The sequence below is a fragment of the Podarcis tiliguerta genome (genome assembly GCF_965153285.1).
Source record: "Podarcis tiliguerta genome assembly, chromosome: 14".
Lineage (NCBI taxonomy): Eukaryota > Metazoa > Chordata > Lepidosauria > Squamata > Lacertidae > Podarcis > Podarcis tiliguerta.
The window spans coordinates 38,487,534-38,500,338 of NC_139547.1; positions in this window are offsets into that span (position 1 = coordinate 38,487,534).

The window sequence follows — 12,805 nt, forward strand, 5'->3', positions numbered from 1 at the left end:
GGTGGGGCAAGCAACCTGGTGATACAGAGCGAGCACATCCATAACAGATTTTGGGCCAGTTTGCTTTTGGGGGGAAGGGGTGACACAGCCAACCCCCCACTTCCTCCAGCATCTTTCAGAACCAGTCTATTCCAGAAGTGGGCAAACTCCAGACTTGAGGGATGGGGGTCTACTTTGGGGTATTTTTTTTTACTAGAAACCCAGGAGCTGGAGCTCTTATAATGCCTCTTGTTTATCTGAACAGAAATGGGTGTGTGTGTGTGTGTGTGGAAAAACTAGTTTACTGAACAAAGGTGAAATACATATTTATTGTTCTGTCCTCTTTGCCTCTGGCCCTGCCCCTGCCTGTGGCCCTCAGAAGGCAAGGTCTATCTAGTCCACTATTTAGTCCAGTGTGCTTTCCACAATGGTCAACCAAATGTCTCTTAGAAATGCACAGTCAAGACATGAGCACAGCAGTACTGTTATGAGTTTTGGGAGAGTTCAGTCTGGATGATGGCCAGAGTCCCTTCCCATTCTTGAAGTCCTGTATCTGTGAGCGTAGAATGCATAAGAGCAAGCATGCCAAAGCATACCTTTATTAAAGTAATGACTTTGGCTAGCTAGTTAGGCACCACAGTTAGCATAACCAAAGAAGCTGCTCTGTGCCATAGAACAAACGGGTAGGCCTACCCCTTCCATTTCACCTAGCTGCTATGTAGGAGAACAAGAATCAGAGGGGTGTATGGTTGTGTGTGTGTGTGAGAGAGAGTGAGAGAGAGAGATCTGGAAGCAGGCTGGAGGGGGGGGGAGAAACCTGTTTTGTTCTGTGCTAAGCCTAAGCTGCACTTTGGGGGGAGGGTTCAAGAAACCTAAAGGGAAAGCAAGATCTAAGGGAATGTTAATGCTGTCACCAGTTCCATCCTATGCTTAGCTTGTAGACGTGTGGAAAGAAAACCATACATCCTAAAGACACCACAGTCTCTGCTGACCTTCATTCTCTGGAAACTGAGAATGCAACCCCTCTCTGCAGCTCCTGGAATCAGAGATTGGGTTGGTGTGTAATAGTACTCTCCTCCTGTTCTCCCATCAACTGATTTTCAGAGGCATGTTGCCTCTGTTCCTGGAGGTGGCAAATACATATAGCTATCATGACAAGTAACCATGGATAACCGTTTCAGGAAGGGCCATAGGGCAAGTAGCAGAGCATCTGCTGTGCATGTAGAACGTCCCAGCTGCAATTCCTGGTGTCCGCAGGTAGTGCTAGCCAAGACCTCCATCTGAAATCTTGGAGAGTCACTGCTGAGACAATAGACGGACCAAAGGTCTAACTTGGTATAAGACTTATGGTCCTGTTCTCCATGAACTTGTCTAATCCTTCTTTAAGTCCATCCAAGCTGACTGCCATCACCACATATTGGGGCGGCCAATTCCATAGTATAACTATGCACCGCGTGAATAGTTTTTTTCTGATCCTATATCCTGAATCTCCCAGCACTGAGTTTCATTACATGAATCTGATTTCTAGTATTGTGAAGGGAAGAAAAACATCTCCCTATCCACCATGCATAATTTAATACAGACCTTTATCATTACCCCCTCCACACACACACTTTTCCCCCCAAAGGTAAAATCTGATTACCTTTCATCATAGGAGAGTTGTTTCAGCCCCTTGATCATTTTGGATGACCTTTTCCGCAGATGTTTTGCAAAACTCTGCACGCATGGGGGAGGGATCCAAGACTGCCACACATGTGTTATGGTATGAGCATTATTCATGTGTCACTTTTTCCAGTGTGTCTAATGTTCCGCCTTGTTTATCATGCTTCCCTGCAGAATAAGCCCTGTTATAGTCACAGTACAGAAGGGCAGTGAAATATGATGGCCTGATAAGATGATCTAAGATGATCCACTACATCCATAGATGAGCTGGAGTCCAGGTTCCATGATGCCATCACACGAGTCAGAAGACAGTATTGACTTCCACTTATATTTGTAGCACAGCATGAGGACTTTTAGGGGAAGATGCGCATAACTGAATGCCTTTCCTCCACCTCTCTTTTTCCTCCCTAGCCTCCCCATATCACATATTAGATTGTAAGCTCCTTGGAACAGGGATCTGCCATACTTTGTAAAGTGCCACATACGTTTATGGTGATCTATAAATTCACATACACAAAGCTCAAGTTAATATTTGTGCTCTGTGGTGGCAATGCTGTATTGATCAGGTGGGTGAGGTGGCAGACATGGAGTGGGCTGAGCTTAATGTTTTGATCTCTTCTGTCCCTGCCACACTCCCTCTTTACACCTATATCTGCTGCAAGACATGGTGTCACTGTGCTGTTGCTATGAAGGTCTGTAGCTCACTGGCAAAGCATCTGCCTTCTGTGCAGGAGGTTCAAGGTTCAATCCCTGGCCTCTCTAGGTCAGGCTAAGAGAGGCTTCCAGTCTGAAACCCTGGAGTGCTGCTGCCAGTCACTGTGTCCTGAACCCCTGGCCTACCTGGCAGCAAGTCATGTCCAAAGCCCAAGTCCAGGAGTCAAGCCACACAAGCAAAGTCCAACAGCCAGGAAATGCAATTCAGGGTCAATCCAAGTAGCCAAGTCTGAAGTCCAGCAGTCAGGGCACAGTCCAGAATCAAACCCGAAGCACAGTTCTATAGAAATCCAGGAGCATCCAAACCAAGGTCCACAAACATGGGCAGTTGAGCAGACATGGCATCTCAGCTGTGCTTTCTTTTTGTACTTTGCATGCTGATTGCAGCATCTGGGCTTGATGAGGCATGTGACCCTCACCTGTTCTAAGCCAAATCCAGCTGAGGAATCACACCCCTCCTCCCAGAGCTAGCAAGCCCCACCTGACCAGCTAGGGAGCTGGGCTGTGGGCCATTGCCTAGAGCACCTCTCCTGCTGCTCCCTATGCCTCAAAGCTGGCTATATTCATGGGGACAGGGGCTCCTCTGGCTCTGGTGATGGGTCCTGTTGCTTTGATTCCTGAGCACTGAGCCACCCCCCATCCCCTCACGATCCTCTGTCACCCTGTGAGTACTTCCTTCCCCATCCCCCATTTGCCCTGGTTTGTCCCAGACCCAGTTACATCCCTCACCGGGATCCTCTTCCTCCTCCCTGTTGTCCTGCCAGTTCATGACACACTGTAGACGGCACTAAACCAGATAGGCCAATGGTTTGACTTAGTATTGCACAGTTTCCTGGCTTCTTGAGGTCCTAGGATGTGACCTGAAGCACATTATGTTAGAGGGGTTTTTTTCCCCACTGGTTGCAGATGACAGAAGCTATGACACCACGAGACCGGCGTAAAACCAAATCAAATAAAGGTTTTATTATAAAACAACAAAGCTTGTGGGTGTTTTTCCTTGCAGGCAAAGTCAAACTGCAACTTTTCCTCCTTTTATAGTCATGACCAGCTGTAACCAATCTGCCCAGAGCTCACAGAAACTGTTCTTAAAGGTACAAACATCCTTACTGTTTCTTTGCAGAATGATTCCCAACACATTATGCAGAAAACTGGACTAAAACTAAGGAGATGTCAGTGACTGGATAAGAGACCTCATGTATTTGACCATGAGTTCAATAATGGAAAAAAGCTGTGTATAGATGTTGAAAATTGGGAGTTGAGGACTGTTATCTGCCCGAGGGCCACATTGCTTTCCAGGCAGCCTTCCAAGGGCCACATGTCAATGGTGGGTGGGAACACCAGCAGAAGTGGGCAGAGTGATGAATGTACATTTTATATTTGTCCTGTAGGCTAGTTTCGCTTTCATCCATCCAGACAAGCGAGAGGCATTACCAGGGTACATCCCAGTCAGGCAAAAGCATTCTGGGTATGAAGCACAACCAGTGAGGGTTGCAACATGGTAGTTCTGAGGGTCTGTGGTTCCCCATTCATGTCATCAAAGTCATGCAACATTCTACCGTGGTTCAACACCACAACATACAACATTGTACTGGGAGAAGACCTGTTCTCCAGCATCTTCTCTAATGTCTGCCTCTCACAGCCAGCCGTAAGATCAGAAGCTCAGACTGTGTATTTAGCCCAAGGCAGTTGGTACCAAGCTAAACCTTGGCAGAAGCTGGTTGCTCTCGCCACCCTTTTCTCTTGCATCTCAGATTTTGAACTGCTGATGTGTCTGGATCTCTCCAGCCAACTTCCTCCCTGAAATCATGAAGGTGCAGTAAATAAACAATAAGGTGATTCAGAGGACAAAGCAGACGTCTGAAATTGGAGAGGGCTGTAGTTAGCTAATTGCCATTCTTGGTCTCCTCTTAAAAATAGGACTGGAGAGTACAGTGATGATTCCACTAAACATTTTGACAGCCAGCCTGACATTATTGGCCAGTGGGTGAGAAGCAAAGCCCAGGGACTCTAAAGCAAAAGAAAAACAATCCATTCCATCTCAGCCCCAGCCCTCCGTGGCTTTAATATTTAATTCTTAAAACTGTTACCTCTTTCCAGCTCTCCTTGGAACACCTGTCTTTACTCCCTTGCCAATACCTTTGCTTCTCTGCCATTATTTATTATTTAACCGTGTAAAGCTCTTTGGGAGAATGTTAGCACTAAATATACTGAAAAGAAAGAAGTAACAGCATGAAGGTGGAAGCTCCAGCCTTGCAGAGCACTTAGATCTGAAGCCCAGAAAAGTTCTTGCACAGTATCACAGTGCTGCATTCCTAAGATGGAGGTTGCTGGTTATAACTTTGGGAAATTTCCAACCCTTTCCTTACATGCTCCCTGTTCTCTTTCCATTAAAGTATTGGATGAATTTTGTAAGTAGGATAGAATATTTCATTTTACCATTTATCCTCCCTTTTACTCACGTGTGTGAGCAGAATATTTAAAGTATTCAGTTTAATGCTTAGAATTCATTCGCCTCGTTAAAGGTAAAGGTAAAGGTACCCCTGCCCGTACGGGCCAGTCTTGACAGACTCTAGGGTTGTGCGCCCATCTCACTCAAGAGGCCGGAGGCCAGCGCTGTCCGGAGACACTTCCGGGTCACGTGGCCAGCGTGACATCGCTGCTCTGGCGAGCCAGAGCCGCACACGGAAACGCCGTTTACCTTCCCGCTAGTAAGCGGTCCCTATTTATCTACTTGCACCCGGGGGTGCTTTCGAACTGCTAGGTTGGCAGGCGCTGGGACCGAGCAACAGGAGCGCACCCCACCACGGGGATTCGAACTGCCGACCTTTCGATCGGCAAGCCCTAGGCGCTGAGGCTTTTACCCACAGCGCCACCCGCGTCCCCTATTCGCCTCGTTAGTAGAGTTTAAAACACTATGCTTTGCAGCATTAAATGGAAAACTTTGAGACTAGACTGTATAGCCTTCTTGGTATTTATCCATGCTGTGGTAGCAGACTGGGTTTCCCCCTCTCTTAATAAAAGAATCACACAACAGGCTGTAAAGCAAGCATAAAAACAGCATTTGCTTACATAAAGTCCTGCACTGGGTTCCAGCAGTAACAGTAACAAAAACAAGGCAGGGAAATTCGACTTCTAGATTACAGAATACATAGTTGAGTTCAAAATGGAGTCTCTGCTGGACTGGAGACCAGACAGACATCTGTCTGCCTCAGAAGCATGGTGGGAAAGAGAATGAGTTCTGAGGCAGGAAGAAGTAGAAAAGATTAAAAATAATAATAAAAATAAAATAAAATTGCATTCTCCCAGTATTCCGGGTTGCCAAGCCTCCTGGGTTGCCAAGAGCAGCATCTTTCAGCCATCAAATGCCTTGGTAAACAGGAATATTTTGAAATTCCTCCTAAAAGTCAGTAATGAGAGAAATGGATCCATCTCACCAGTGAGGGCATTCCACAAGAGGGGAACCACAACTGAGAAAGCCCAACAGAGGTCACTGCCAACTGGGCAGCGCCCAATGGTGGCACCACCACCAACGAGGCCTTGTCTTCCTATTGCAGGTGTTCTTGTACCCCCTTCCCAACCAGGATTTATTATTTTATTTACTCATTTACATTCTTTCTATGGTAAGTATTGTAGTATATTCATGCATTTGTGTGTTTTCTTCCATTAATGCCTCCAGACAAGATTCTGAGCATAAATAAATCATCTCTACATTTCTACCATTTTGCAGCTTTTCATTTCTTCAAAGTCCTTAGTTAACGGTGTGAGCGAGGAAATGGGTGTTTTGCTTAGCAAAGAACATTCTGCTACAAGGGAAGATGCAACAGGCAATGTCAGCTTCATCACACAGCTTGAAAATTGGCCAAGGATGCACTTCAAAGCCTGAGATGCTTCCTCTCCTTGGAATGGCAATGCACATGGTGTTCTTCTCTCTCCCCCACATAAACAAGTCACACCGGATTGTAAACAACTAAGTCCTACTCATTTCAATCAATGAATATGTTTGGAATGCCTATTACTTTCAATGGGTCTATTATGAGTAGAACTAGCATTGCATACAACCTACTAGGGTCATTGTTGTTATTTTTTTAAAAAAGGGTCTTATTCAACATCATGATACACCCTACTTTCACAACCAGCAATAATTTTGCAGAACTTTCTGACTTAGAATTAATATTCCTCCAGGAAAGAAGGTTGGGGGGGGCAGAGAGGGAGGTGAAACCAAAGCTACTTGCATGAGCTAATTGGTTTTGCATTCGTTGTTGATGATTTATTACCAGCTCTTCACCATGAGGTCTCAGGTGAGGTCACAACAGTGTAAAATACAACATTAAGGTAAAGGTAAAGGTAAAGGTACCCCTGCCCGTACGGGCCAGTCTTGACAGACTCTAGGGTTGTGCGCCCATCTCACTCAAGAGGCGGGGGGCCAGCGCTGTCCGGAGACACTTCCGGGTCACGTGGCCAGCGTGACATCGCTGCTCTGGCGAGCCAGAGCCGCACACGGAAACGCCGTTTACCTTCCCGCTAGTAAGCGGTCCCTATTTATCTACTTGCACCCAAGAGTGCTTTCGAACTGCTAGGTTGGCAGGCGCTGGGACCGAACAGCGGGAGCGCACCCCGCCGCGGGGATTCGAACCGCCGACCTTTCGATCGGCAAGCCCTAGGCGCTGAGGCTTTAGCCCACAGCGCCACCCGCATCCCGAAAATACAACATTAGTTAAGAATACAACATTAGTTAAGAACAAATTACAATCACGGCTAGCGTGGACTCTGAAATATATCCCTCAAGTGCCAAAGTGTCAAGTGTAAAGACATGCATATTCAGCATATGAAAACAGCTGTATAAGGAAGGTGCCAGACACACCTCTGTGTGAAGGAAACCCCACAATCTAAGGACTGTCGTGGAGAATGCCCTTTAATGGGCCCAAGTTTGCAGAGGAACAACCAAGAGGTCCCCCTCTGTCAATCTTGACACCCATGAACCTCTGTATGGAAGGAGGTGGTATCTCAGGTATTCGTTGGTTGCAATGAAAAATAGGTATATAAAAGGAGAATTCCCTGGATGCCAAGTTCCAGGTTTGGAGCGATTACTCTTTAGCGAGAGGACCCCAGCAGAGTTTTAAAATCACAAAATATGCAGCAAAGTAAAGCATGGCAATAAAGGCTGTTAGACCTTTAAAACATGCCCTTCTACATTGCATCCAAAGTTCTCTTCTTCTCCTAGCATAGAAAAAGACCACACATCGGGTAAGTTAAAAATTGGCTTACTTACAAACAAAAGGTCAGGTTCATGTGCTTCTACATACATTAGTTAGAAAACACAGGGAGTAAAACCTGGCATAGTTACCGTGGTGAAAGTTCCTAAATATTGGTATAGGAACCCAAGAAAGCCTTGTTAGAGTCATGCAATCTAAGCTTGGAGCAACCAGCTCAGATCTCTTTATACCTGAGCTTATCAGGTAGACTGAAGGGGAACAATAGGCCTGATTACCTTCCTCCCAAGGTGAGGGAGAGTGACCTAGCTAAGCCCAGTATACTGGACAGCTTACTCTGTGGCATTAACCCCTTCATGCATGTTGGTTATATGAGGCTAGCTATCCCACAAAAATGAACAAAAAGCACACACAGCCAGATGGGGAGCCTCAGTCTTGGGGGCTGGCTCTTGGGACTCTTGTTGGGCCATCTGACCATCTGATTTGTGCTTTCCCCTGGCTGGTCTCTCTCTCTCCCTCCCTCTCTCTCTCTCTCTCTCTCTTTAAAAATGCTTTTTATTGAATTTCCTTTAACACCAACAAAACAAAATAAATACACTAATGTTCTGCAATCTTATATACACTTATTTTCTCACGCTCTATCGAGCACAGACTTCCCTCCCTCCCTTCAACAGGTTTTCATATTAATCTTTCATTTATCACAGATTCTTAATAACATCCTAATCACATCATAAGATTTATTTTAGTCCTACTACAGTCTTTAAACTTTTGCAGTTATTGCGTATATACGGTACTCCACAAATTTACTCCATTCATTTCTGAACTTTTTTTCTCCTTGGTTAGGGATTCTCTGGGCCAGTTTTGCTAATTCCACATGTTCAACCATTTTTGTCTGCCACTCCACTAATGTTGGTGTTTCCTGGGATTTCCATTTTTGGGCTTCTAGGATTCTGGCAGCAGTCGTATGGTATGTGTCTTTCTCACTTGCCTGGATAGAAAAGGGAAGTGAGAGAAACAACTAGCCTACGATACAAGATTCAGATTTATTGCCATGCCTGCTTTTGCACCCAGCCCCACCTACCACTGGCATGTGGTGATGTGGCAGGTTGCCCAGAAAGGAATGTGGTCCTCAGATTAAACGTATTCCCTATTCCTGAGATGTGGGTTGACCAGTTTTTGGAAACCATGGGAGGGGAGAGGACTCTTTTGTTCTCAGATCCTGCTTGTGGGTTTTCCCACAGACATTTGGTTGGCTGCAGTGAGAACAGGATGCTGGACTAGAGTTTGAGAGTTTGGATTTGATATCCTGCTTTATCACTATCCTAAGGAGTCTCAAAGCAGCTAACATTCTCCTTTCCCTTCCTCCCCCACAACAAACACTCTGTGAAGTGAGTGGGGCTGAGAGACTTCAGAGAAGTGTGACTAGCCCAAGGTCACCCAGCAGCTGCATGTGGAGGAGCGGGGAATCGAACCCAGTTCACCAGATTACGAGTCTACCCCTCTTAACCACTACACCACACTGGCTCTCACTGACTAGGCAGGCCGCTGACCTGATCCAGCAATTTTGGCCTCCCATCTAACCAAGGTCTAATTTCCCTGTAAATTTGGATAAAGGACGAGACTCACATAAATAACAGCTTGGCGATATCAGGTCCCCACAGTTGACTTAAAGCACTGGAATGAATTACTAGTGCTTCTCAGTATGGGCAGCAGAGGCGGTTATAGCAAGAGGAGTGTGTGGAGGGGAATCAATTAAGAAATAATAATTATGAGCCAAACTGAATGCTGTGTGGAATGTAATGGGCTACACACAAGACATTCGTTCTCCAGGGAAGCCCTGCATGCCAAGTGCAATCACCATTTCAAATATCTATATTTCAATTTGCTTCAGTTCATGATAGCGCTCCTGACTTCAGGGCAATCCCTTGGAGATTAATGACCATGCCAGGGTGAAATCCAAAACCCATAATTCCCTCCTGGGCAACTGTTATTTCCCCAAAGAGCAGAGAACATCTCAATCTTGAATAATAAATATACATACTAGTGACACAGCCATTAGTACTATAACAAGCCTGACCCCAGATAATGTTTTTACATAGATCACATGCATGTATAGCACATCCCAGGTAAAGCTAAGCATGCCTGCATCACATTGGTTGTTGTGGTTTAAGGCAGGGGTGCGGAAACTCAGGCCTAGAGGCCAAAATGCAGCACTCTAGCCCTCTCTGTCTGGCCCACAGGACTCTCCCCTTGCCATATGAACCCCTTTCCAAGTTGCACAGCCTCAATTCAGGGCACATCCCCCAGAGTCTTTGCCTGGAAGAAATGTGCCCTTGAACTCTGCTTATGCCTCTTGCTTGCCTGGAGAGAGATGGGTGTGTGAGCATGTGGAGAAACTAGCCTATTGTACAAAGGTAAACACAGCCCCCGGAAAGCTGTTCAGAAGGGAATGTGGACCTCTGGCTGAGAAAGACTCCCCAGGCCAGCTTTATTGATATCGGCCTTGAGCTGGGAGTCAGAGGAAGGGGTCAAGCTGTCTCAGTGCAAGACTGGCAAGGGGCCCAGATCAGACAACAGCCCTTGAGCCTGAGGTTGATGATCAGCAGCCAACAAGGCCAGAGACTAGTGGTCAAGATCCCACAAAGCCCTTGCAAGCACCTTCTCCCGAGCCCAGAGAATTGAATGCTTCCCACGCCAATAGCAAAGGGAATGTGCAAGGCAAGATGCCCCAGAGAAGAGGAGGAAAGGAGTCGTCTACAGGGCAGAGGGTGGTCCCTTTAAAAATCACAATCCTTCCAGCAAGGTAGTGGAGTTGAGGAGCAGTGGAATGGAGGCAGAGGCTCATAGCATTCCTTGAAGAAGGTTCTCACCAGGAGCTGTCCCTTGTGCTGTAGCCACAGGCCTCCATCGCTGCTTCATCTGCCACGATTTCATGCATAGTGAGCAGCAGCTATAGATGGACCAGTGTAGTGTGTGTGTGTTGCAGTTAATGTGCAGTTTGAATGGAGGACAGAATTCCAGAACTTGTGGCGGTGCCAGCACTGGGAAGGCTCTGCAAGGCAGCACTTTACACACCTCTTTATCCTGGCCTTTGATGCCTGAGCTGTGTTTCCAGAGCCCACCCTACTCCTGTGATTGTGATCTGTTTTAACTGTTCTTCGTTTTGAGCTTTAAATGGTTGCAACCTACCCTGGGACCTGCTGGTGAAGGGCAGGTAATAAACAAATCTTCTCATTTCGAAGCAGTTTAGCATTTTATCAATCTTTTATTTATTTAAACTATTCAAGATGCAATTCTATCCACACCTGGCAATGAGGGCGGTTTACAGATATGTAATCCTTCTCTGGCATTAAAGCAAACAGCAGTATGACTCTTCCCTTTATGTGTTCCATCCTTTACATATCAACTGAATACAAATATTGTCATGGAAAATTGCCGATTTGGCTGCTAAACCTTTCTGCAGTTTCTCTGCCTGAATTACAAGCATGTATGTTTTCCAGGCTAAGATTCCTAAATCTGTGTGTGTGGACAATGCCATTATATAGTTCAGCCACTAGTTGGCGCTGGACCTAATGGAATCTGGGTAGAGTCAGACACTTATTGTGTCTGTCCTGTTGTTATTTAAGAAACAGAATAAAGTCCTTGTCTGGTTTCCTGAGCGATGTGTCCTCTAAGCCTCCCATGGCACTGAACAACTAAAGCAGGCTCATAGCCAGAAATGATGTGGCGAGACAACTTAAGGACACATTGGGGGAGATATTGGAATTAAACCAGAACAGGCAGAGGCTGTCGGGTTTTGTTTTTTAAGTAGACTGTTGGGTTTTTCCATACATTACAACTGCTCCTGTTTACCAAGGATAGTTCCTACATTCTGGTGCCTTTACTTAGTAAATCACTATCCCTGCTTTTGCCTTTTCACTGCAGCCAAGTGGCTCCATCAGGGTAGGACTTGGGGCCAGAGGTCCAGGGCGCTAATCAGCAGAACCCGCAAGAGGGCACCTAAGCACAGCAAGGCTGACTGCAGTGGTACCTCTGGTTGCAAACAGGATCCGTTCCAGAAGCCCATTCACAACATGAAAAGAGCGCAACCCGCAGCGGTGCTTCTGCGCACGCACGGGTTGCGATTCGCCGCTTCTGCGCATGCGCGTGACGTCATTTTTGCGCTTCTGTGCATGTGCGAGCGACGAAACCCAGAATTAACCCTTTCTGGTACTTCCTGGTTGCCGCGGGGCATAACATGAAAGAATGTAACATGAAGCGGATGTAACATGAGGTATGACTGTACTACCTTTTGAAAAAAAGAATATGCATGATGTTCTAAAGAGGGGTCTCCCAATAAGACCATCTGAAATAAGTGAGGGAAAAGCAAGGCCACCGAAATGGATATTGTCTGGATATATGTATGTATTTACATCACATACCATCCTTTGTCCGAGGATCACTAGGCAGTTTCCAATATAAAAAATACATAACATAGTAACAAACAACAGCAACCCCATGCACAGTTCTAAAGGTCATAGACTTATTTATTTATTTATTTATTTATTTATTTATTTTCTTAGCATAATGAAGTCCAGGGTCTAGGTCAGAGATGGGGAACCTCATATCCAGGGGTCAAATGTGCCCCTCCAAGGACTTACTATCTAGCCACTGGGACTCTTTGTAGGCCACATACCCTCCCAAACCACACTCCTCACTGAAGCTGCTTTGCACCTTCTTACAGTGCTTTTGCCTGGCTGGAATATGTCCTTGGTCATCATAGATCTGTTGATTTTTGTGGTGAGGCAACCAGAACTGTACGCAATATTCCAAATGGAGTTGAACCATAGATTTGTATAAAGGAATTATATCGGCTGTTTTAGTTTCAGTTCCTTTCTTCGTGATCCCTGGCATGGAACTTGACTTTTTCACAGCTGGCGTCCACTGGCTTGACTGTTTAAAGAGCATTCCTTCTGATCAGTTTGCAGCGAGCTTAGATGATGTTGCATCAAACCAAGTGTTATGCCTCACTTTCCAGTGCATTTTCTTACGGCTCTCCTTATTACAAAACAAAAACACAAAACTCTGAACTTTTACGGAAGTGAATTTGTTGTGCAAGATTTCCCCACCAACTATAATTACACAACCTGAATCAGCCGGTAGGTGATTGAATCCTACCCCAAAATAGCCGCAGCCTCAAAGCGACCAAGGTGCGCAGCATGTATTATTTATTTATGTATTTCTTTTTTTACTTCCAGCTT